Below are 25,756 nucleotides of genomic sequence, written 5' to 3'. Positions count from 1 at the left end.
GTGGTGCTTGGAAGAGGAGATGATGGCCTAGCTGCCAAAGGACTGTGGAAGGGCTGAGCTGGGTCCGGGGAGAGCCTGAGCCATGAGCCCCTGGGTGATTCAGAAAGAGCCCTGCCCTGCTTTGGATCAAGCGCTTTAATTCATGCTGTCTATCACCACTGGGTCTCAGAACAAGCTGTCGCCCGCCTGGACCCTGTTTCTACTGTGTGAGATGGACAGTGGGCTTGTGGGCTGGGGGTATCTCACTGGAACATCCTCATGAAGAGGGACAGGAGGCAGCGGCGGACACCACACAAGCAATCCGGGCAGCATGGGCTCAGATGCAGCCACTGCCTACCTTCTGGGATCCATTCCCTCCTCAGTGCAACCAGGCCCCTGCTGCTCTCCCCTCCCAGACTCAGCCCTGCCTGAAGGGCTAGGGACAAGCAGAGCTCTCCAGCCGGAGTCTCGCCATGGAAGACCAGAGGTATGGTCCAGATCAAAGACCTCACCATGATTCGGCAGCTAGGAGTCTTCAGTCTGGGAAGACTGCAAAGCTGAAGCAGGTTTGTATTGGAGCAAACAGAAACCACTGGGCTCTGAATCTTTGAGAATCTAAAAAAAAGCTCTAACAACAGGACTCCGGTTCAGACTCAGGAGGAGCCAACCATGCTGATGAACATGGTCTATGGGCTGAAGCCATGCTGGGCCCCTGACCCAGGCCTCCTCCAAGCCCACCATCCTTCCTTGGGGCCTGCAAGGGGCGAAGTGGCGAAAGCAACCCCATCAATAAGTCCTTTTGCTGTCACTGGAGGTGGTGGCCACTGCCCAGTGCCTACCTCCCCCTCCTCTGGCCCAACCCCGAGGCACCCACCCACAGGAGGAGGCCTGCCTGTGAGGAGACAGACAAACAGAAAGGACGCCACCACCCATGCCTGTAACCGAAGCTATTCAGGAGGCTGAGAGCTGCGGACTGTGGTTCAAAGCCAGCCTGGGTAGTCTGGGAGACTCTTATCTCCAAAAAGAAGAGACAAATCAAAAGAAGAAGACATAGAAGAGACAACTAAAAAGCCAGAAGCAGATCTGTGGCTCAAATAGTAAAGCACTCGCCTTGAGCCAAAGGTTTTAAGATTCACAAAGAAAATGAGAAGGATTTGAACAGTTTGTCTGAATGGATACTTACAGGTGAGGGGATTTAAAGATACTGAAGGTACTCCATGTCTTAGCCAGGGGATATTTGCTTCGATTGTTACAAAGTACAAGGGTTCCCAATATACTCTTCTGTTTAAATGACATTTCTGTGCTTTTCTGTATATGTTTAAAACAAGAAACAGGATGATGATGAGTACTATCCGAGTCTTCCTGTCTCCTGATAACTTGTTTCCAGGTCTCTTGAATTCCCTGATTAAAGTGTGCATATAACATTCATCTAAATTAATTCAAAAAGAGAATTTGGTTACTTAAAATGGTATCTTAATAAATATTAAACTGTAATATTTCTGTACATCAGTTTGATAATAAAAATTAAAAAAAATATTAAGTAGCACTATCACTTTCATATATATGATAATAGTACACTAAAGGGAAGTTATTTAATTAAGCATGTCCGGTAGTTTAAAAAAAAAAAAAAACTACAAGAAGAACCCCATAGAGTCTAAGCCCAAGTTACTTGAGCTGATCCAAACCTTTGGCAATGTAGCAGCATACAAAATAAACCCTCAGAAATCAATAGCTTTTCTATAAAACCTGGAAAGAAACTCCTTTTGCAATTGCCTCAAAAAGCTTTTTACTCACATACCTAACAATTTTTCTATGTTGGATAGTGGCATATATGATCAGAGATTCCCTAAACAATGATCCAAACTCAAGAAGTGCCCACACATGACAGGATGGAGGACAATGCAGAACCACATTGGGGAATTACAACCCATCCACCCAGCCTGTGTACTACCACCCCGGAAGGAACAAGCCTGCATTAGAACACACCCTAACAGCAGGGGGTGGGAGGTCAGTGTCTGAGGGCCCACACCTGTGAGCCCAGCCTACAGGAGGCAGAGACAGCAGGTTCCCAAGCTCAAGGCCAAACTGGACCTCCCCTAAGACCCTGTATCTGAAACCCAGCAAGCAAACAAATCTGTTCCCCAGAAGGCCAGCAGGCCCACAACCCCTCAAAGAAACCAGAGAAGGGAAGGAAAGGGAGGAATAATGCACACGCCTGTATAAACATACAGACATGTAAAATATGTGTGCAAACATAAATATTGATTTATATATGTGTATACTTAGATATATGTGCGCATGTGTGTATATATATACATGCATACACGGAGGAGAAATGGTCCCCAGCCCTGGAGTTTGGGGAGTAAATACAAAAGTGTGCCTAGGGCTATGGGGAGAGGAGGAAATGAAGGGCCAGAGAGGGAGGATATGGTCCTCAGGGTTGACACAAAGTGAGGGTTGGTGGAGAGGGCCATGGCACCGAGGCTGGGACCCCAGGTCAAGGGAAGGGTGAGGGCTATCTGGACCCAGGAGGTCGGGACAAGAAGGGCAGAGCAGGCAGAGGGCCGTGGAGTTGGGGGGAGGACCCTGTGGAAGGCCAGGCCTGTGGTCAGAACCCCTGGCAGGACCCGAGGGCACGGAGGGCGTGTGCCGTGGGGAGGGGTTTAGAGGCGGAGCTGTCAGGAGGGGGGGTCAGGCAGAGGCCTATATAAGGCGGGAAGCTGGCCGGCCGGATTGCTTTGGAAGGCGACCACGGAAGGAAGCAGACCAAGAGCAGGAAGCGGAGGCCAGCCTCGCAGCAGCGACACACCAACCGACCGATCAACCGACCGACCGACCAGAGGAGGAGTGCCCAGAGCACGGCGAGTGACCTACAGCACCCAGGAAGCCAGGTGAGTGGCCCGCGCATCTCTGAGGACGTGGACGGTGTGGGCATCGGCATGGGCGCGACCGAGTGGGCGTGCGGGGCCGTGCGGCAGCTCCAGCAGCGCCTGGGCTCCAGCACGGACGCGGACGAGCTCCGCCGCTCCTTGAGGCTGCTCTCCCGCCTGCCCATGACGCCGGAGATCCTGGCGGCCACGGGTGTCAGGGGGACGCTGGAGGCCTTGAGCAAGCACCAGCAGGTGGGCAGTGTGGCCAAGGAGCTGGCCGAGCGCTGGGAGATCTTGGCTGTGCCGAGCCACCCGTCAGAGGCTCGTAGCCAGGTCGCGGAGCAGGCTGTGGTTCCCGAGCCCACGGAGGAGGATCCGGGGCAGGGGGAGAGGAACGGGGCGCAGGAGCGCGAGATGTGGAAGGCATCCACCGCGGATCAGTGCTGTCCCAGCGGGGCGAGGGAACTGCAGGCGGGAAGCCAGGTGAGCGGCCCGGGCCTGTGTGCAGACCTGGACCTGGGTGGCGTCGGGACGCAGACGGCGGACTGGGTGTGGGGGGCCGGGGAGCAGCTCCAGGAGCGCCTGGCCTCCAGCACCGAAGGGGACGCACTGCGCAAGATCCTGAGGCTGCTGTCCGTCCTGCCCATCACGGCGGAGATCCTGGCCGCCACGGGACTCAGAAGGACAGTGAAGGCGTACAGAGCACACCCGCAGGTGGGCAGTTTGGCCAAGGAGATGGCGAAGCGCTGGAAGACCTTGGCTCTCCTGGGTGGAAACCCAGCGCTCGAGGCAGAGCTGATGGGCCGGGGCCCGGAGCGGGATGGGGCCCCAGCGCCCACCCAGGAAGTTCTGGAATCACGGGAACGGAAGCAGAAGCGGAAGAGGTGGAGCTTGGCACGTGCGGATCCTTCTTCTCAGAGCAGGGCCGAGGAGCCTCTGGGCCCAGGATACCAGGCGGCGGAGGGGGCTTGGGGAGCCGCCAGGCAGCTCCAGGAGCGCCTGGCCCGTAGCAGGGACGCGGAGGAGATCCGGAAGACCCTGAGGCTGCTCTCTGTCCTGCCCTTCATGCCGGAGATCCTGGAGGCCACAGGAGTGAGGAGCACGGTTCAGGGGCTTAGGGAGCACCAGTTGGTGGGCAGCTTGGCCAAGGAGCTGGACCTGCGCTGGGAGACCGTGGCTCTGCTGGGCCGCCACCCAGGGCTGGTGCCAGTGCTCCTGGGGCAGGTCCCCAAGCGGGATGGCGCTTGGGAGCCCAGGCAGGATGGCCCTAGAGAGGGAGAGAGGGAGGCAGAAAAGGAGAGGAAGAGGAAGGATGAGGGGGACGGGGAAAGAGAGGAGGAGAAGGAAGGAGAAGAGGAAGAGGATGAGCCGGATCATTTCTCTCACTGCGGGACTCATGAGCCATTGGATCGAGGAACCCAGGTGAGTGGTCCCTGCATCTCTCCACACGTGTTCCAGTGTGGCATCATCACACAGGTGGACGAGTGGGTGTGGGGGGCCGTGGGGCAGCTCCAGGAGCGCCTGGCCTCCAGCACTGAAGAGGAGGAACTCTTTAAGTCCTTGATGCTGCTGTCCGTCCTGCCCATCACGGCGGAGATCCTCGCCGCCACGGGAGTCAGAAGGACAGTGAAGGCGTTCAGAGCACACCCGCAGGTGGGCAGTTTGGCCAAAGAGATGGCAAAGCGCTGGAAGAGCTTGGCTCTCCTGGGTGGAAACTCAGCACTCTGGACAGAGCTGATGGGCCAGGACCAGGAGCGGGATGGCGCTCCAGCACCCACTGAGGAAGTTCAGGAACCCAGGGAAAGGAAGCAGAAGCGGAAGAGGTGGAGCTTGGCAGGTGCGGATCCTTCCTCTCAGAGCGGGGCCAAGGAGCCGTGTGGCCCCGGAACCCGGGTTGTGGAGGGGGCTTGGGCAGCCGCCAGGCAGCTCCAGGAGCACCTGGCCCGCAGCGGGGACACGGAGGAGATCCGGAAGACCCTGAGGCTGCTCTCCATCCTACCCTTCATGCCGGAGATCCTGGAGACCACGGGAGTGAGGAGCACGGTTCAGGGGCTTAGGGAGCACCAGCGGGTGGGCAGCTTGGCCAAGGAGCTGGACCTGCGCTGGGAGACCGTGGCTCTGCTGGGCCGCCACCCAGGGCTCGTGCCAGCCCTCCTGGGGCAGGACCCCGAGCGGGATGGCGCTCGGGAGCCCAGGCAGGATGGCCCCATGCAGTCGGAGTGGGCTGAGTGGGAAGAGCTGATGAAGGAGGCAGGTGTGGTTCTGGAATCCCCGGAGAGGGTCCCGACGAGTAGCGAGGTCAAGGGAGACCAGGCAGGCAAGCTGGTTCTTGTTCAAGCTCCTGATCCCGCCCGAGAGGAGCCAACGGTGCCGCCCGAGGGCGACCCTCCGGATTTCCCCGGGGGGCCAGTCGAGTCAGGTGTGCTGCACAGACAGGGGCGGATTTCCCTTTTTCCACTCCCTCCGCATGGGGACTCTGTGCCCTGGGGAGAGCCGAGAGGGGAAGGAGAAGATGAGGAGGAAGAGCAAGGTGAAGAGGAGGAGGAAGAGGAAGGGGCAGCCTTCCCTTTCCACAGAGTGGCCCTGAGGACCCCGGTGTACTCGGGACCCAGGCCCCTCCCGCTTCTTCCCTCCACTGCCCAGGAGGTCTGCGCGCTTCCCCCGCACAGTTCCCTCGGTGGTGCCCGGACACCCCGCGTTCTGTTCGAGCTCGTGCCCGAGCCTCTTCCCGCAGCTCAGCACCCCAGTCCCGGGAACGGTCACAGCAGGACCGTGGCACCCGGCGGCACAGACAGGCTGTGGCAAGTCCGCTGCAGAAAGGAGTTTAAGGAGGCCACCCCGGCCCCGGGCGAGTCCTGGCAGGAGCTTTTCGTGCGGCTGCGCCAGGAGCGGGAGCAGCGTCTGCAGGCCGTGAGCGCCAGGATCCGGGCTGCCCAGGCCCAGGAGAGCAGGGGCCGCCGGACACAGATGCTCCTGCACCCGCTTCCCCAGAAGCGCCCTCGCCGCGGTGCCCAACCCCGGGCTTGCAGCGCAGGGCCAGCCCCGCACCAAGGAGGCGCCCAGCAAGGAAACCCAGCTGGAGGAGGATTAGAACAGGGTGCCTTGGGGGCCGGGGCTGCGGGTGCGGGCGGAGCTGCTGGAGGTGGGGAAGGAAGGTTTCATCCCCAAAGCCAGGCAGCAGCCTGCGCCCCCTCCGGCCCCACAACGGCGGCCCTCAGGCCCGTGGTCAGCACCGGAAAGCCCCCTGCTAAGAGAACTGCCCGGCTCATGGCCAACACCCTCCGCGATTACCTGAGATGCAAGAGCAGGTTCCCGGGGCGGTGACCCCGGAGGCCTGCAGCACCGGTGGGCTGTCCCAGGGACCCTGCCTGCCGGCTCTCCAGGGCCTCTCGGGGACACGGGCTCACAGTGAGTCCCCTCTAACCTTCCCCCCGGGGGCCTAACAACGCATGAGTGCCCCTCCATACTGAGCTCCACTTGGATGGCATTTACAATGCTATCTCCATTACTAAATGCACTACTCTGATGAAGGGGCATTTTTCTCTTCAATAACAATCTACAGACTTGGATGTTAGATAAATTGTCAGGCAGGGCTGCAGAAGGGTAAATATACAGGAATATGTGCGTACATAAATATAAGTACACATATGTTTATGACTATAAACACACACACATATATGGTTACACACACACACACACACACACACACACACATATTTCATGTATTTATCTGGAGAAAACACAGAGCACTGCCATCAGCTGAACTGGTGCATCGGAGATCAGCGACTCCCTAAACAATGACCCAAGCCGGTATGTGCCAACTCTTCTCCAGTGAAGAAGGACATGGGAAAGAACCAGCCTGCACCGTAATACACCCTATCTGGGGGGAGGGGCCACAGAAGGGGGAGGAGGAGATCATTGTTGATGGGCCACACCTGTGGGCTCAACCTCCTCAAGAAAGAGACACCAGGTTCTTTGGCTCAAGCCTCATCCGACCTACCCGCGGATACCCTGGCTCAAGCAATTCTTCACTGGGGCTGTTTAATATCTAGACCTTCCACCTTGGTTCAGGGATATTCTGCCATGTAGCCTCTCCAGAGCAACCTTTCTGAGAGCTCACTTTCCACTCAATTGTAAGCCCTTCATCTACCCAACTCTACTCACTGTTTTGATAACTTTTCTAGTTTTGGTTTCTTAAGACATTTCCACACGTGCTACTTCTTATTTCTTTCCCTTGCCTTCTCTTATGAATTTAATGGCTTACTAGGCTGATATTTTCACACTGTTGTTGGGGTCCATCTTCCCCCTAGATGGAAGGGGCCTGAGGCACCTCCCCCAGCTGAGGAATGCAGCCCTTCCATCCTCCCTACATTGGAATCTGGAGAAACCGGTCCGATAAGAGACCCCCGACCTAGCTGGCAGCCAGCCCCGCCCTGGAGGTCGAGTGACATAGCCCCTTGGAGGTCAAGTGACCAGCCCCTTGGAGGTCACCTGACAGCTCGTGGCCTATGGGAATCCTGGCCAACCCCCTTTCCCCCGATCATCTACCCTTGCCCCTCTCTCAATAAAGTTAGTTAGCTCTCAGAGGCTGACCCGTGGTCTATGTCCGTTGCTTCCAGAGTAGGATAGCGGTCACATTACCACGCGGGTCGCGCGCCCGCCAGGACGGAGACATCCCCACGTCTCACCCCGACAAAACCTGCAGGCCGAGGGTCGGGGGAGAAGGCGATGAGAGGATAATAAGAGAGAAAGAAGTGAGCACTTGAGCCGGAGCAGAGAGAGCAGTCCCCACAGAGTGGCGCCCCACGTGGTTTGCACGAATCCACGCAAGAAAGCCCGGCTCCCGACCGGCCCTGACGGAAACAGGTTGGAAATCCTGAGACGCGCGATCCTCCCACCCCAGGTAAGAGGATGGGACAAGTCCAGAATCGGCGAAACAATTCGCCCCCTAAGATCCTAAAGTTCACCCTCCAAAACGCGGGGATTAATATCTCAGAGCCCTGCGCCATACAAATTTGGGAGGAATTGACCCACAGGGTCCCGTGGCCAACTGGAGCCAACCCACTCTCATGGGAAATTTGGGACCGACTAGAGCGGGAATTACAAACAACAAAACGTGGAGGAGAACCCCCACTGCGAGCCATTAAGACTCTCAAGGCTTGCCTCTCTTGGGACCCGGGCGGGGAACCCCTGGATTCAGGAGAAGGAAGCCGGAGTTAATTTTGATCTGGAGTGGGCCCCGATGCCTACTCCAAAAAGCCCTGGGACCAAATCTCGTTCGGTACCCAGGAATCCAAAGCAGAAGCTGGCAGGAGAGGAGCAGAGCAGCCGCAGGCTTGCTACCCCTCCCTCATGTGAGGCTCAGCTTGACTCTATACATATGCAGATTTCGGCAGCCCGGAGCCTCTTTTCTGCGGTGGCGGTGCCCCGCAGCAAAAAAAAAAAAAAAGACCGGCCTGGCCACTTTTAAATTCAGAGGCCTTGAAGCTACAGATTTTCATGAGTGCAGGAGGATGGTTCTTGAGAGAGGCAGGCCGAACGCGTCCTGGACAAAACATCTGCTTTATGGCCTGGCTTTCAGATTCCCCACCAACCAAGGCAATAAACAGCCTAAAGCCCCTTGCTGGGCAGTCCCTATTGCCAGAGACAGTAATCATGATATTTGGAAAAAAGTTCCGATTCTTAATTAATACAGGAGCAGATCGGACTATATGCATTTAATTGGACGACATTATTATTGGATCAGTAGATGCCCAAACACTAGACTTGGCCTATAGCAAGGCCCAAACACTCCTTCAAAGAGGAGGGCTGCGTATAGCCAGTGACAAGGTTCAGAAAGTATACCCCTTCAAGATCTTGGGGGCAGAGCTTAAACTAGACTCTGTATGCCCACTCAAGCCCCAGTTATCCTTCCAGGCAACTTATACTCTGGTGGAGATGCAAAGACTTTTAGGTGAAATTAATTGGCTAAGATCCTGGCTTCAACTGCCTACAGAGGAGCTGTTACCACTCCATGACTCTTTGAAGGGCAAAGCGCCCACTGATGTTATTACAATAACTCCATCACTCCAAACAGCCTTCCAGAAAATCCAATTGGCCTTAAATAAGGCACAGCTGGCACGCTACAAGCCTAAGCGCCCACTTTGCCTTTGGATCCTCCCTGGATCCGAACTCTCTTCAGCTGCAATTACCCAATCAGGCGAGCCCCTTCAGTGGGTGCACGCATCAGTGGGAGGAGCTCCCAGAGTTTATTCCCAGCTGGACCAGCTAGCTGACTTGGTAATTAAGGGCAGGGATACTTCCCTGAGACATTATGGAAGAGATCCTGACGTGCTAACTATTCCCTACCGGTTGTCAGATTTTGAATGGGTCAGGAGAAATAATTCACGTGTGGCTAGTGCCCTGGAGGGCTTTATGGGCAAGATAGATTGCCACTATGGCACTTCAAGATGGGTGACCTCATTTTCCAGGCTACAATGGACACCCCCTGTGCTTTTCTCTACCAAGCCTCTTGTCAAGGCTGCCAATGTCTTTACAGATGGTGGGCGAGCCGGCTCTGCCGTAGTGGTGCGCTCCGCCTCGCCCCCTGCCGGTGGGAAAGATAACACCCATTACTTTGAAGCCGTCACTGGCTCTGCACAATTTAAAGAGTTGTATGCAGTCGCCTTGGCACTGACCCATGTTAAACAGCCAATGAACTTGTTCTCTGATAGTCTATATGTGGTTAACTTGCTACCCAGCCTGGTATGTTCACATATCAAGTTGGATGGAAACCCAATCACTCCTCTGATGATCCAAGTCAGGTCTCTGTTAAAAGAGCGGAGTGAGCCTATCTTTTTACAGCACCTTCGTGGACACCAAGGACTGCCTGGGGACCTGGCACAAGGTAATCGTAGGGCCGACCAGCTGGCCACGGATGGAACCATCATAGCGCTAGCCATTGTACAACCTCAAAACCTCCAAATGGCCAAAGGGCTTCATGAGCGTACTCACTTAAATTGGAGAGGGTTACATCAGAGATTTCCTTCAATTCCTATAAAAGACTTAAAAAAGATTATAAGGACTTGCAAATCATGTATGCCTTTCGTGCAAGTCCCTCCCTTACAATCTCCAGGTGTAAATTTAAGAGGTTTAAGACCCAATTTAATTTGGCAGACTGATGTGACCCATTACGCCCCCTTTGGAAGGCTAAAATATATATTTATGTCCATTGACACCTGCTCTGGTGCATGTTGGGCCTCTCTGCATACCGGTGAAAGAGCACGGCATGCTGAAAGCCACTTCTTACAATGTTTTGCTATCCTAGGACTGCCTTTACAGGTTAAAACAGATAATGGACCTTGTTTCACCAGTAAGCCTTTACAGGCATTTTTCCAAATGTGGAATATTAAACATACCACTGGAATACCTTATAACCCAAAGGGTCAAGCCATAATTGAGAGGCATAATAGGACCCTGAAGGATCAATTATTAAAACAAAAAGGGGGGGGAAGCCCCCAGGATCAGCTGAGGACAGCGATGTTTACATTGAATATTTTAAATTTCTCTAAGGACCAACCTCTGTCGGCTTTCCAGAGACACTGGTCAAGCCAAACACCCTACTTAAAAGTGGAGGCCCGGTGGAAGGATTCTCTGACAGGGGCGTGGCGTGGACCCGACCCAATTATCAGCGCAGGCAGGGGATTCGCCTGCGTCTTCCCTACTGGGGAACCGAATCCAATCTGGATACCAGCTAGAGATGTAAAATATTGTCCAACAGAATGACCACCCAAGGGCACCTGCCCTTGAGGGATGTCTCCCCTTGTTTCCTCTCAGGAAAGCAAAGACCGAGGTGGAATTTTCTAAGGAGAAACGGGAAAGCCTGCCTGCACCAGCGATGGACCTGGACCCAGTGTCGGCTCTGTTTCTTCCCTGGACCCTGCCTGACGCCCTTTGGAGTACCGTTTGCTGTGGCAGCCTGACCCACAGCCTTGCACAAGGACCAAAGGGAAATTTTGCACGGTTGTCCCTCTCTTTCGCTCCCCCCTTTGCTGCTTATCTCAGGGGTCCCCATTGGAGGGAAATAGGAGCTAAAGGACTTGGACACTTTAATGTTTTATTATAAATGTTTATAATAAGTAAGGTATTGGCACCTTGCTGCAATGTTTATTATGAAGTGTTTTACTAACCTCAGTTGTTAAGTTACCAGCATCCTGGCTGCCACATCACCAGGACCTGAACCTGCCCCTCTACCTCACCATCGAGGGAAGGAAGAGCCATCTGCGCTGCCTTGAGCGACACCAGACTGGACCAGAATTCCTGTTTTCCATGGACTGACCCCGATAAGAGACACTCCATTGCCTTGTGCCTTGTTGTAATTACTCATGTGTTACAATTGCTCATATGTTACAGTTGCTCATGTTTGCATTTGCCTTGTATTACGATTGCTCATGCTTATGTCTGCTTTATGCTCCCATTTACCTTATATTTACATTGAGTCTCTTGTTGTAAGCGATGGGCCAGAGCTGTCTAGGTACCAAGTGGCCCTTAGCCTTTTAGCCATATAAGAACCCCAAGAGGCTCGTCACTCGAACCCTAGGCCCTGCTGCTCAGTAAGGTCCGCCGGCACCGGAAAAAATTATCAGGCTCTCTTTCGAGTGCCAATCCTACTCTCCCCAAGGCCTCTCATCGGGCCCGCCAGCCCGGCAGGAAGGTCAGCCTGAAGAGCTAGGGCGTTAGCCCAAGACGGGTAAGACTCCCCTTGGGGGGGGGCAACCTAAGACATGGCGCGCTCTCGAGTAGGGCGCCTCCTGCTGTTCGAAAAAAAAAAAAATATAAAAGAGGCAGATGTTGGGGTCCATCTTCCCCCTAGATGGAAGGGGCCTGAGGCACCTCCCCCAGCTGAGGAATGCAGCCCTTCCATCCTCCCTACATTGGAATCTGGAGAAACCGGTCCGATAAGAGACCCCCGACCTAGCTGGCAGCCAGCCCCGCCCTGGAGGTCGAGTGACATAGCCCCTTGGAGGTCAAGTGACCAGCCCCTTGGAGGTCACCTGACAGCTCGTGGCCTATGGGAATCCTGGCCAACCCCCTTTCCCCCGATCATCTACCCTTGCCCCTCTCTCAATAAAGTTAGTTAGCTCTCAGAGGCTGACCCGTGGTCTATGTCCGTTGCTTCCAGAGTAGGATAGCGGTCACATTACCACGCGGGTCGCGCGCCCGCCAGGACGGAGACATCCCCACGTCTCACCCCGACAAAACCTGCAGGCCGAGGGTCGGGGGAGAAGGCGATGAGAGGATAATAAGAGAGAAAGAAGTGAGCACTTGAGCCGGAGCAGAGAGAGCAGTCCCCACACACTGTGCAGGTATTTCTGTTATTAATATCATCATCGCTTTATTAGTTCTGTGATAATTCCCCAAATAGTCTTGTCTCAAGTCTGCCAAAAGTGTTATATTTTCTTCCTTTGCTGTCAGTCTTCTGAGCCTTCTTTGTACCTTCATGTGTTTAGTATTATGTCTTTGCATCACCCTAGATCTCAGTTCACCTTCGGAATACCTTTGGAATTTCCCCGAGAAATGCCAAATCTTCTCTTCATCTTATTCTCAATCAGTTTGTCTACCTGTAGGAAAAAGAAATCTGGACATTACCTTGGAATTTCATTTCCACATTCATGATAAAAACAATAAATACCAGGCCTCATCTATGACCTGCATACACACCCTATTGTGTACTTGCAGGGAGTACACGTAGCACACAATGCTGTTTCTCTCATCCCCTCTAAATGGTGTATTATTCACTGCAGTCCATTTGTGGTTCAGTGTAGGTGCACTTCCGCTTCTGTCTGGAGTAGATAAAAGAATGATGATGGTACTGAAGCTGAAGAAAACACTGGTGGGATAATAGTTCTCTTTTCCTCCTGTTTTGGGTGTTGCTTTAGAATGCATGTTTTTTCATGACCACATGTCGACAGTAGTCTTATAGGAACGTAAATACTTAGCTTTTGAGCTATTGTATTCCCCTGAGAGGTCAATTTTTGACCTTTATATGTTGAGTAATTGTTTGGTTTTAGTTACATGCTGTTGGGTCGCTGCCCCAATCCTGTGGGGAACACTATTTGACAAGCAGATTTTGGTTTCACAGACTTGTCTCTACTGTCTCTCCGTCTCCCTTTGTTAACAGTCATATATCAGGGAGATCATGCCCCTTTGTTTTCTGTGTTCTAGGCTTGTCTCGCTCAACATTATTTGTTCCAGTTCTGACCATTTCCATGCGAATAACAGTATTTCACCATTCCTAATCGCTATGTAGTATTCCATTGTGTGCAAGTACCATATTTTTTGGATCCATTCATCTGTGGAGGGGCATCTGGGTTGTTTCCATATTTTGGCTATTGTGAATTGTGCCACGATAAACATGGAAGTACAAATGTCTTTTTGATATCTTGGGGTTTAATGTTTAGGATAGATGCCTAGGGGTGGTATGTCTGGGTCATAGAGTAGGTCTATATTGAGCTTTTTGAGAAACCTCCATACTGTTCTCCAAAGTGGTTGTACTAATCTGCACTCCCACCAACAATGGAGAAGGGTTCCTCTTTCCCCACACCCCCTCCAGCATTTGTTGTTGCTTGAGTTCAGAGTATAGGCCATTCTAATTAGGGTGAGGTGGTATCTCAGGGTTGTTTTTCTTTGCATTTCCTTTACTAGCAGGGATGTTGAGCATTTCCTCATGTGTTTCTTTGCCATTTTTATAGCTTCTCTTGTGAGGTCTCTCTTTACCTCCTTTGCCCATTTCCTAATAGGTTTATTGGGCTTGGAGGGGCTTAGATTTTGAGTTCTCTGTAGATGACAGATATCAGGCCTTTGTCTGTTGCTCTGCTGGTAAATATCGTTTCCCATATCGTTGGTTGTCTTTCTATTTCGGTGGCTATTTCCTTATCTGTGCAGAAACTTTTTTATTTGTAGTAGTTCCATTTGTCAAGTCTTTCCCCTATTGGTTGTGCCCCTGGGACTCTATTCAGGAAGTTCCTTCCTGTGCCTATAAGTTCTAGCGTCTTTCCTACTCTGTCCTTCATTAGTTTCAAGGATTCAGGTCTGATATTGAGGTCGTTGATCCATTTTGAGTTGATCTTGGTGCATGGTGATAGGCTTGAGTCTACTTTGAGTTTTCTGCATATGGCTGCCCAGTTCTCCCAGCACCAGTAGTTGAAGAGGTGATGTTTATTCCATTGTATGTCCTTAGCTCCTTTGTCGAATATCAGCTGACTGTAAGAGTGTGGTTTTATTTCTGGATCTTCAATTCTAATCCATTGGTCTTCCGATCTGTTTTTATACCAATACCATGCTGTTTTTGTTATGATGGCCTTGTAGTAGAGCTTGAAGTGTGGTATTGTGATACCTCCTGCCCTGCTTTTTTTTGCCTAGAATTGCTTTGGCTATTCTAGGTTTTTTGCTGTTCCATATGAACTTATGGGTTGCTTTCTCTATTTCAGTGAAGAATGTAGCTGGGATCTTGATGGGGATTGCATTGAATTTGTATAACACTTTGGGCAATATGGCCATTTTCACTATATTGATTCTGCCTTCCATGAGCATAGGAGGTCTTTCCATCTCCTTGTGTCTTCTTTGATTTCCTTTATTAGATTTTTATAGTTTTCATTAAATAGGTCTGTCACATCCTTGGTTAAGTTGATCCCTAGGTACTTTATTCTTTTTTTGACTATTGTAAATAGAAATGTTTCCATAATTTCCTTTTCTGTTTGTATATTGCTGGTGTACAGAAAAGCTGCTGACTTTTGTGGATTGATTTTGTATCCTGTTATTTGCCAAATTGGTTTAATAGGTGAAGGAGTTTGGGGACTGAGTTTTTTGGGTCCTTCAGATAGAAGATCATGTCGTCTGCGAATAGGGATAACTTGATTTCTTCCTTGCCGATGTGGATCCGTTTGATGTCCTCCTCTTGCATTATTGCTATGGCTAGGGATTCCAGCACTATGTTGAAAAGAAGTGTGCATCCTTGTCTTGTTCCTGAGTTTAGGGGGAATGATTTAAGTTTCTCTCCATTTAATATGATATTAGCAGTTGGTCTGTTGTATATGGCTTTTATTGTTTTGAGGAATGTTCCATCTATTCCTGTTCTCTCCAAAGCTTTTAATAGGTATGGATGTTGTATTTTTTCAAAGGCTTTTTGGGCATCGACTAAGATAACAATGTAATTCTTAATTTTAGATCTGTTTTTGTGGTGAATTACGTTGATTGATTTACGGATGTTGACCCATCCTTGTGACTGTGAGATGAAGCCTATTCGGTCATGATGTATGATTTTCGTGATCAGTTTCTGGATCCTGTTAGCTAATATTTTATTGAGGACCTTTGCGTCTGTGTTCATTAGTGATATTGGTCTGTACTTGTCTTTTTTTGTTGGGTCTTTTCCTGGTTTGGGAATGAGTATGATATTAGCTTCGTAGAATGAGTTTGGGATTTCTCCCTCTGTTTCGATTTCACGGAAGACTTTGAGGAGTATTGGTATTAGCTCCTCACTAAAGGTTTTGAAGAATTCGTTGGTGAATCCATCTGGGCCTGGGCTTTTCTTTGCTGGGAGGTTCTTGATTACCTCCTGTATCTCACTGTAAGTTATTGGTTTATTTAGTTGATTTATTTCTTCTTGGTTCAGTTTGGGCAGTTTGTACTTCTCTAAGAATTAATCCATGTCTGTAAAATTATTGTTTTTTGCTGAGTAGAGCTTTTGGAAATAGCTCCTTATGATTGTTTGAATATCGTGTGTACTTGTTGTAATTTTTCCGGTGGAGTCTTTGATTTTACGTATATGAGTCTCTTCTTGTTTTTGTAAGTGTTGTGGGGGTCTGTCAATTTTGTTTATTTTTTCAAAGAACCAGCTTTTAGTCTTATTTGTTGAATGGTCTTTCTATATTCAATCAGATTTTTCTCTTCTTTAATCTTTGTGATCTCTCCCCTCCTAGTCGTTTAGATTCTGTCATTTCATGTTTCTCCAGTTGTTTTAGTTTCATCGTGAGGTTATTCACCTGCTCTGCTTCCATTCTTTTAATGTGAGTGCTGAGGGCAATGATCTTGCCCCTCAGTACTGCCTTAGCTGTGTCCCATAGGTTTCTTTGTGATGTGTTTTCATTGTCATTGTGGCTTATGAATTCGTTGATTTCATCTTTAATTTGGTCTGTGGCCCAAGTGTTGGATAGCAGTGTGGGTATAGCCTCCAAGAGTGTGTATAGCCTCTGTGGTATCCTTTGTTGTTGAGGGTTACCTTTAATCCACTGTGATCAGATATAATACATGGGATGACGTCTATACTTTTGTATTTGCTGAGGTCCTTTGTGTGGGCTATGACGTGGTCTATTTTGGAATATGATCCATGGCCTCCTGAAAAGAAGGTGTATTGGGTCTCTGTAGGGTGGAAGATTCTGTATTGGTCTGTCAGATCCATTTGGGATATGGTGTTACTTAGGTCCTCAGTTTCCATGCTAATCCTCTGGGTGTTGGATCTGTCTTGGAGAGAGTGGGGTATTAAGGTCACCCACTATGATTGTGTTTGCGTCTATCTTGTTCTGTAATTCTGTGAGAATTTGCTTGACATATGTCGGGCCTCTTTTGTTCGGTGAGTATACATTTATCACCGTGATGTCTTGATTCTGGATTTTTCCTTGTATTAATATGTAGTGTCCTTCTTTGTCTTTTTGACTTGATTTTAATGAAAAGTCCAGCTTGTCTGAGATCAGAATGGCTACACCTGCCGGTTTGGTAGGTGCGTTTGCTTGGTAGATCTTGCTCCATGCTTTCATTCGGAACCTGTTTTTTTCTCTTGCTGTAAGGTGGGTCTCTTGTAGGCAGCAATGTCAACTTTTTGTTTGGGGATCCATCCTGTCAGTCTGCTCCTCTCTATAGGAGAGTGTAAACCATTTATATTTGAAGAGATCAAGGATAAGGGTGTTCTTTCTCCTTCCATTTTCTTGTTGGGCTGTTTTTTCCTCTTTTTTTCTTTTTCTTGTCTTTAGTGAGCTGTTGTTTCTATTGGACTTTGACTATTGTATTTTCTTTCTGTTTCTGACTGTGTGTCTTGTACGATCTCTGTTGGGTGGGGCTCCCCTCTTAGAATTCGCTGTAGTGCTGGTTTTTTATTCACAGACTCCTTTAGCTCCTCTTTGGTGTGAAAAGATCTGGTTTTCCCTTCACATGTGAACTCCAATTTCGCTAGATATTTGATCCGAGGTTGCATATTTTTAGCCTGAAGTACTTGGATGGTGATTTTCCACTCAGTTCGTACGTGGTAAGTTTGTGTGGATAGTTCAGCTGTTATTCGAATCCTCTTCCCATTGTAGAATTTGCTCAATAAGTACCATGTCACTCAATACCATTTTACAGATTTAGACCATAAGCTTCAGGGAGGCCAAGACTCCTCCTTGGGTCAGGAGCATCCTGGAGACGAGATGCAAATAGAAGCCCAGGAGAAACCCTCACGTCTGGCAAAAAGCCGTGTGCCACACGGTATTACCAGAGAGGCCAGAGAGCAAGGTGGCCCACCACACTGGCTTGCTATTTGGAACTTCTCCAGTTGGGTCCACAACTTTTCTCTCCACGTGTTTATTGTGCTGAATGGCAGAGATACAGACTTATCTGGATAGAAGGCGTTGGGCTTGTAAGAACTGCAGTGGATTTGGTGGCAAGTATGGTCATCACAGCACAACTCGTCATCGCTAAAACATGGAATCAACCTAGATGCCACTCAGTAGACGAGTGGATCCGGAAAATCTGGTACATATACATAATGGAATTCCATGCCTCTATCAGAAGGAATGACACTGCACCGTTTGTAAGGAAATGGGAGCACTTGGAAAAAATCATTCTAAATTAAGTGACCCAGACCCAAAGAAACATAAATCCTATGGTGTCCCTCATGGGGATTGGCTAGTACAGGAATAGGCCTGTCATGATTGAAGACCAGAATACCCAATATCTATACCCATAGGACCACATAAGACAATAGGAAGTGAAATGAACCCCACGCTATGGAAAGAAGAGTTTTACCTCTGCTGAAATTAGTCTCAAAACGCCATGTGAACTCGTAATACACTTTTTTTCTCTTTTTCCTTGTCTGTTTGTTTGACTGAGTGGCTTATCTAGTTTTGTTTCTCTTGCAGTCCCTTCCTGAGGCTGTACCCTCGCGACAACTGTACTACATACGAGTACCCTGGATAATGTGTGATATGCGTATTAGACCAGCGGAAGGTAGAGGGAATACCAAACTCAAGAGACCAAGAAGAAAAGGAAAACCATTCAAAATGCAACACTTAGAAACCATTTGGTGTAAACCAACTGCACAACTCTTGGGGGACAGGGAGAGGGAGAGGGGGAGGGGCAAATTAGGGAGGAGGTAACAAGTAGAACAAGAAATGTACTATCTGCCTATCCTATGAATCTGTTACCCCTCTGTATCACGCTTTGACAATAAAGATTAAAAAAAGAAATGCAATGTTGGCAAAGTCCTTTTATATACTGGTCTCGCACCTGAGCGTGTGGGGGTGGGGTTCCTAGCACCCCCTGGTGGTCACCATCACCAGGTACTCTGCACAGCTGCTTAGGCTTACAAGACTTCAGCCCTGAACTGAGCAGGCTCTACCAGCCAGTAGGGCTCAAGTGCAGACTTATCCTGAAGCATAGCTAGGAGTTCCCTTGTGTCCGTGCCCTGATGGACAGAGTTTTATACCCGTCACCTAGAACACAGGACCCAGTCCTCACTTCTCAAGTCTTGCCCACCTCACCTCCCAGCGGCTCCTATCCTGACCCAGGATTTCCATCTGTCACCTGACCAGGCCCCATGTCTGCCAGTGGTATCACCAGGCAGCAGGGGTCCTCACGGCTCCTGTCTCCTTCATCCGTGGCATGAGCAAAGGGGTTATGGAGAAGCTGATGATGGACACAGAGAAATCTGTTTATACCCTGAGTGTATGCAGGGGACAGACTGAGCATCCTAGAGGAATGACTTCCAACCCGGGCACTTTCCTGGTTCAACTCTTTGCCAGGGACTCTGGTGGAGACTCAGGTGCCACTGGAATCACAGGACCAGGGTGAACGGGTGGCCGCCTGCTGGCCAGTCTGGGATGCACTGGTGGGGAACGGACTGTGGCGTGCTGCCACCTCGTGGCGGCTTTTCGTTGCATCTGTGGAAGTTGAACCTGTAGCAAGTCTGGGTCTGGTCTGGGGGACATGCGGCTGAGAGGGAGATGTTCACAACAGAGCCAAGCTCAGCCCAGGAGTGGAGACAGGAGCTTCATAGACAAGTGCTAGAATAAAGGTTATTCTAGACACCAAGAGACCACGTGGAGTGCTGCTGGCTTCCTAGGCCTCTGCAGAGCCATGGCCTAGGCAAATTTCTAAAATCCTCAGGACACGGGTTCATGTGGGAGTTATGTCCACCTGACTCTTCCCATAAGGAGGTGAGGCTCTGACAGGCTTCAGCCAGCTCATCAGGTCCCTGCATAGCCTGGCTCTGTAATATATGGGGTTCTGCACACATTGCTCCCGTATTGCACACTGTTGCTGCAGGGAGATCTGATAAGCGGGTTCCAAGGGAACATGGCAGGCTGCCCACATTAACTCGACATGAAGCCAAAATCCCCCCTCTGCTCACCACCATTCCCTAGACTTGAGAATTCAAGTTCCTGCCCAAGGAGGTGGTGTGCAAAGTATAAAGCGCCACACACACTGCGAACATCTTGCACCAACGTTATCTTGGACATCGGTTTTGATTTGTGCCGATATTGGTGTTAGACCTCAGGACCTGGGTTCCATTCCTTGGCTTTTTCGCTCAAGGTTGGTGGTCTACCATTCTTGAGACACCACTCCATGTCTGTCTTCTTAGTGGTTAAGTGGAGATAGGGCCTCAAGGACTCTCCTTCCCAGGCCAATTTCAAGCGGAGACCCTCAGAGCTCAGCCATCTGAGAAGCATGGATTACCTATATGAGCCACAGGTGCCTCGCCTTTTTTTATTTTTTATTTTTCAGTCAGTGATTCATGCCAACTTTCAAGCTGACGTGTGTCCTTCGCTGGTTACAGCAACCTGTGAGGAGTGGACTCTACCTCTGTACAACATGCTGTCTGGCCAAAACAATGCTCAGGGCAGCGGAGCATCCTGAGGCTTTTGCTGGTGATTTCACCCTGCTCTGCCATGCATTGTGGTTCTCATTTGACCTGAAAGGCAGACAGTCCAGGAGACTGGCCTGTCTGCTCCTCCTGAGTCACCCGTGAGCACTTCATGGGGAGGGAGGGCGGAACCCTCACCCAGAGACTCCGGAGAGACGGAATCTCCAGCCATTTTGAGACCAAAAAATCGGCTGACTCCAAACATCCAGGGTAGAGCGAACCACCACTAGGGCCCCCGTCTAGAAAAACAACAACCACACCGGAAAAATAAAATAGCCCTGGTTTAATTCACTTTGATTTAGATCATTGTAAAATTCAACAATAAATAAGACATCAGGGGGCTCAGAGTGGCAAACTAGCTAAAGTCATTCAAAATACACCCAGCCCCTTCGACACTCGGCGGCAAAATAAACATGGGCAGAGAAAGCAAATTTTAATCACCACCAACCAACCAAAGGAGATGGCAGAGAAAGAAGAGAAATTGTTTAAATAACATTGGCTTTGAAGGGGATTGTGATGAAGGTGTGCGCCATGCCCACCCTAGCACACACTATGGTTTAAAGCTCAGCCCTGGGCTGGGGATATAGCCTAGAGGCAAGAGTACCTGCCTCGGATACACGAGGCCCTAGGTTCAATTCCCCAGCACCACATATACAGAAAACGGCCAGAAGCGGCGCTGTGGCTCAGGTGGCGGAGTGCTAGCCTTGAGCGGGAAGAAGCCAGGGACAGTGCTCAGGCCCTGAGTCCAAGGCCCAGGACTGGCCAAAAAAACAAACAAACAAACAAACAGAAAAGCTCAGCCATGCTCAGGGCACTGGTCAGGGGGAGCCAAGAGTGAGGAATCATTGTGACCTTTACCCTGGAAGGGAAAGGAGGCTTGGGAGCAGACTGGCCGCTTGGTCACAGGATTAGGTGGCCCCATGCATCGCAAGGGGTCACCTAGGCCCCCAAATCAGAGGCCCAGGATGGAAACAATGACCTCCAGAGCTCTGGATGGTAGCACCTGGTCCCGGAGAGCATGTAGCCCGTGTCCAGACCGCCGCAGCAGCTCCCTGGCCCCTGGGCTCTCCAGGAGGAAGCTTTCCTGTCGTGTGGCCAGGCAATGGAAGGCAATACTTTCCTTTCTCCTTGTTTTGGGGGAACTGGATCCAACGTCACCTCCCAGCAGATGACAGCGTCCACTCTTAGCCAGGGTTGCAATGCTTACTGATGCATTTCATTCCAGCAACATAGACTGGCTTTTATGCAGCAGAGCACCCATTTCTAAAGTGATGAGACCCAGGTGGTGCTGGGGAGAGGAGATGATGGCCTAGCTGCCAGAGGACTGAGGACGGGCTGAGCTGGGTCTGAAGCGAGCCTGAGCCACGAGCCCTTGGGTGATTCAGACAGAGCCAACCCCTGCCTTGCTTTGGATCAAGCACTTTGATTCATGCTGTCTGTCACCACTGGCTCTCAGAATAAGCAGTCACCCGCCTGGACCGTGTTTCTAGCACGTGAGATGGACAGTGGTCTTGTGGGATGGGGGCATCTCACTGGAACATCCTCGTGAGGAGGGACAGGAGGCAGCGGCGGACACCACACAAGCAATCCGGCAGCACGGGCTCAGATGCAGCCACCGCCTCCCCTCTGGGATCCATTCTCTCCTCGGTGCAACCCGGCCCCTGCCTCCCGTCCTGCCCAGTCTTGGCCCTGGCAGAAGGGCTCGGGGTGTGCAGAGCTCCCCAGCGGGCTCTGGCTGGGGAAGTCCAGTGGTATGGTCCAGATCAAAGACCTCACCATGATTCGGCAACTAGGATTCTTCAATCTGGGAAGTCTGCAAATCTGAAGCAGGTTTGTATTGGAGCAAACAGAAACCACTGGGCTCTGAATCTTTGAGAATCTAAAAAAAACTCTAACAACAGTGCTCTGGTTCAGACCAGGAGGAGACAACGACCCTGGTGAACATGGTCTATGGCCTAAAGCCACGGGTGGCCCCTGACCCATGCCTTCTCCAAGCCTGCCATCCTTCCCTTGGACCTGCAGGGGAGGAAGTGGCAAAAGCAACCCCAAAAACGTGCTTCTGCTGTCAGTGGAGGTGGTGGCCACTGCCCAGTGCCTACCTCCCCTCCTCCAGCCCAGCCCAGAGGCCCCCAGCCCACAGGAGGAGGCCTGCCTGTGGGGAGACAGAAAAACAGAAAGGACGCTGCAACTCATGCTTGTAATGGAAGCTACTCAGGAGGGTGAGATCAGCGGACTGTGCCAGCCTGGGAAGTCTGTGAGACTCTTCTCTCCAAAAAAGAAGAGACAAGTAGAAAGAAGAAGAAATAGGACAGACAAATAAAAATCCCGAAGCAGAGCTGTGGCTCAAGTACTAAAGCACTCGCCTTGGGCCAAAGGCTACTGGTCAATGCCTAGGCCCTGAATTTAAGCCTCAGTAGTAGCCGAATGTGAGAGATGGGTAGAGGGAGGAAAGGAAGGGAAGAAGAAAAGAAGGAAGGAAGGAATGAAGGAAGGAAGGAAGGAAGGAAGGAAGGAAGGAAGGAAGGAAGGAAGGAAGGAAGGAGGGAAGGAAGGAAGGAAGGGTGGTTGGACGAAGGAAAAAGGAAGGAGGGAAGAAAGGAAGGAAGGAAGGAAGGAAGGAAGGAAGGAGGGAAGGAAGGAAGGAAGGAGGAAGGATACTGAGAAGCACAAGCTTGTGAAAAGATCATTTCCCAAACTCCAGGGCCTGCACCCCAGCATGCCCCACAAGCTCCAAGTCCCCAGACATCTGTGTAAGGACCCTGGGGAGAGAGGCTTCCTCTTTGCTCCCCACTCCACACATTAAAGCTTAATGAAACGCCAGTAGCAGCAGAACCATCGCACGCACATGATTTCAGCTGAATTTGTTTAAAATACCAATAAATAATCAGGAAGGCACCAGAGGGGAGGGGAGCAGAGCAGACAGGAAGGAATGAGGAGATGTAGTGAGGTATGTAGACAGCCAGTCACCATTTCCTGGTTGTTCCCACTCTGACCCCAGTATACCATGAGGTGGCCCCTACCTGGCCTAGAGCTAGGGCCCTAGCAGGCACGGGTGCTTGTGTAGCTTTGAAGGGTCACACACAGCAAACTCAACACCAAACAGGGGCCTTCTCAGAAGATGGTGTAGGAGCAGCAGAGCCCTCCGACATCGCAATTTTACCACTCCAGAGACATTTTCAGTGTTAGAAGACAGCCCAGTAAGTAATAACATTGCAGGGATTCTGGTCAGGACGAAAACATCGACTTTGCTGGCCTGAAAACACAGATTTGAACTCCATGCCACATTCTGCTGCCATGCCAGTGCTGGTGCCTGCACAGTGCCCCACACCGTCCGCACCTAAAGCACACAGCAGCGACCAGGAGGAATGCATCCAGCTGGCAGCAGGAAATCACAGGCTGAGCATGGACAGCCTGAAATGCAGAGGAAGCGTGAGTAACACACAAAAGACATTCTAACACGTGCCCAAGAGCAGCTTCTGGAAGACAGCCCTTCCCCCACTGCCAGAACAAAGCGTCATATTTGACACTGGCATAGGGTCAGACCAGACTGGAACTAAAGCAGGCCTGGGGAAAGCGAGGACAAAGGGGCCATCTTTGAAAAGGGCAAGAGGGACTGACCAGTGAGAGCCAGCTCCGCCCAGGAGAATGAACCCTGCCCAGACCAGGGCTCACACACTCAGGTGAACTCAGCCAGATGTGCCCTGCCCTCCAGAATTCCTAAATTAAAACCAAAAGCGGGGAGCAGCTGCTGTCACAATGAACAACCAAATGGGAAAACAAACGTTTCCCGAGACAGAAAAACAGTCCCATCCCAGATGAAGCCAATTCCCAGCCCGAAATGGAGCTGAATTGCATAGCCATCTCTGGCCAGGAGGCCGCCCCGCCCAGAAGGGAGGAGCCTCCCCCAGGCAAGCAACTGTCAGCTGGGTAAACCAGGCCAGGGTTGGCCCGCCCTGCCGAGTCCACAGCCTATTCAGAGCCAGGCATTAAATTTTTTAACCTTTTTTTTTTTTTTTTAATTTTTTGCAATTTGGAAATGTGGTTGGGTTTTAACTTTCCATTTTTACCTCTTTTTTTCTTTTCAAGTTTTTGTGTTTGTGGTTGTTGTTCGATTTTCTGGCGTTTATTTTTAAATGATTTTTCTCTGTTTTGTGCATTTGTCTTCCAGTATTTTTTCTTTATTTCTCTCTTCACATTCTCTTTCTTTAAAAATTACTTTCTTATGAATAACACCTCCACTCTTTTCTGCTAATTCTCCATTTTCTCTAATTTTAACCTTGTTCTTTCTACTGATTCTACTGTCACCACATTTCCGCATCACTGACACTAAACTAAAATTATCAACCTCCCCATACATTTTACTCTATTCTCTTTACTACCTCTAACTTACCCTCCTGACTTACTTCCAGGACCTCCAGATTCCATTGACCCCTGGTTATTGGATAGAAGGTATCCCTGCTCAATCTGAGTGAATCAAAGGGCTTCAAAGACAAAGCCAACCCATCCAAAAAGAACTTAATATAAGATCAAAAATTACTCATAGGGTTGTAACAGTAAATAAGTAACTACTGAATACACGGCTCAGGATTGGTTGTTATATCAAAGTTGTATTCTTTAGGAACACCAAATCTAATTGTATATATGGGTATACAAGGTATCTGTATATAATTGTGAACTTCTACGATATATACAACAGTGCTTGGTAAGGTCTGCTTTGGGTCTTAAACAGTGCTCACATGTGCTTGTAGATTGGCATTCCCAGTCCAAATGGGCAGAAGAAACACAAGAAAGATGGCAAACAATGGAGTCTCATCTCCCACTCAAAACAAACAGGAAGCAGAGCAGTCAATCAAAGACATAGAAGAGAACCCTCAAAATGATCTACAAAGTCTACTGATAAAAATTATAACTGAAAAGTTTGAATCTCTTCAGTCAACTATTCTAGAGCGTGAGGATTCAAAGCAAAAATTAATGGAGAATTTCATGGCCTCCACAAATAGAAAGATAAATGAACTAAAAGAGTCAAAAGAAAAGATAGTCACCCAGCTAAAAGATTTGAGAGACAGCACTCAAAAAAAAGTTAATGAAGTTAATGAAGTAAAGAAGTCCATGCAGGACCTAAGAGCAAGGACATGGAAATCAGCAGGAAAGACCAGTCAGAAGGAAAAGAGATTCAAAATCAAGTAGCTAGCCTACAGTCCCGACTAACTGAAGCAAAGGATTGAATCTCAGGAGCTGAAGATTCCCTAGAATCTATGGAGAAAGATAAAAAATCAATACAACTCTATTCCAATGAAGAAGGACATGGGAAAACCCAGCCAACATCAGAACACACCCTAACTAGGGGGTCTGGGAGGGAAGGGGAAAAGATCAGTGTTGATGGCCCACACCTGTGGGCTCAGCCTAGGGCAGGCAGAGACAACAGGTTCCCCTGGTCAAGGCCAATCTCACCTTCCCCAGAGACCCTGGCTCTAGCAATTCTTAACTGGCACTGTTTAATCTCAAGGCCAATCTGAACTTCCCCCAGAGACCTTGGCTCTAGCAATTCTTGACTATCACTGTTTAATATCTAGACCTTCCACCTTGGTTCAGGGAAATACTGCCAAGTATCCTCTCCATAACAACCTTTGTGAGAGCTCAGTTTCCAATCAATTTTAAGCCATCTAACTATCTATCTATCTATCTATCTATCTATCTATCTATCAATCTATCTCTAGTCACTTGTTCTGATATTTTGAAACTATGCAGGTATTTCTGT

The 25,756-nt window shown here is 50.0% G+C and overlaps 1 long non-coding RNA gene across 1 annotated transcript; it reads right to left on the bottom strand.

The window, feature by feature from the left end:
* Positions 1–226: 226 nt before the first annotated feature.
* On the bottom strand, positions 227–25,316 carry LOC125345035. The gene is made up of 3 exons (XR_007209695.1): positions 25,303–25,316; positions 21,615–21,641; positions 227–333 (listed from the first exon to the last, which is right to left on the bottom strand). It is a non-coding gene; the product is annotated as an uncharacterized LOC125345035 (long non-coding RNA).
* Between the last annotated feature and the right edge of the window lie 440 nt (positions 25,317–25,756).

This window comes from Perognathus longimembris, unplaced genomic scaffold (genome assembly GCF_023159225.1).
Source record: "Perognathus longimembris pacificus isolate PPM17 unplaced genomic scaffold, ASM2315922v1 HiC_scaffold_5230, whole genome shotgun sequence".
NCBI lineage: Eukaryota > Metazoa > Chordata > Mammalia > Rodentia > Heteromyidae > Perognathus > Perognathus longimembris.
This window is presented reverse-complemented; position numbering and strand designations above follow the sequence as displayed.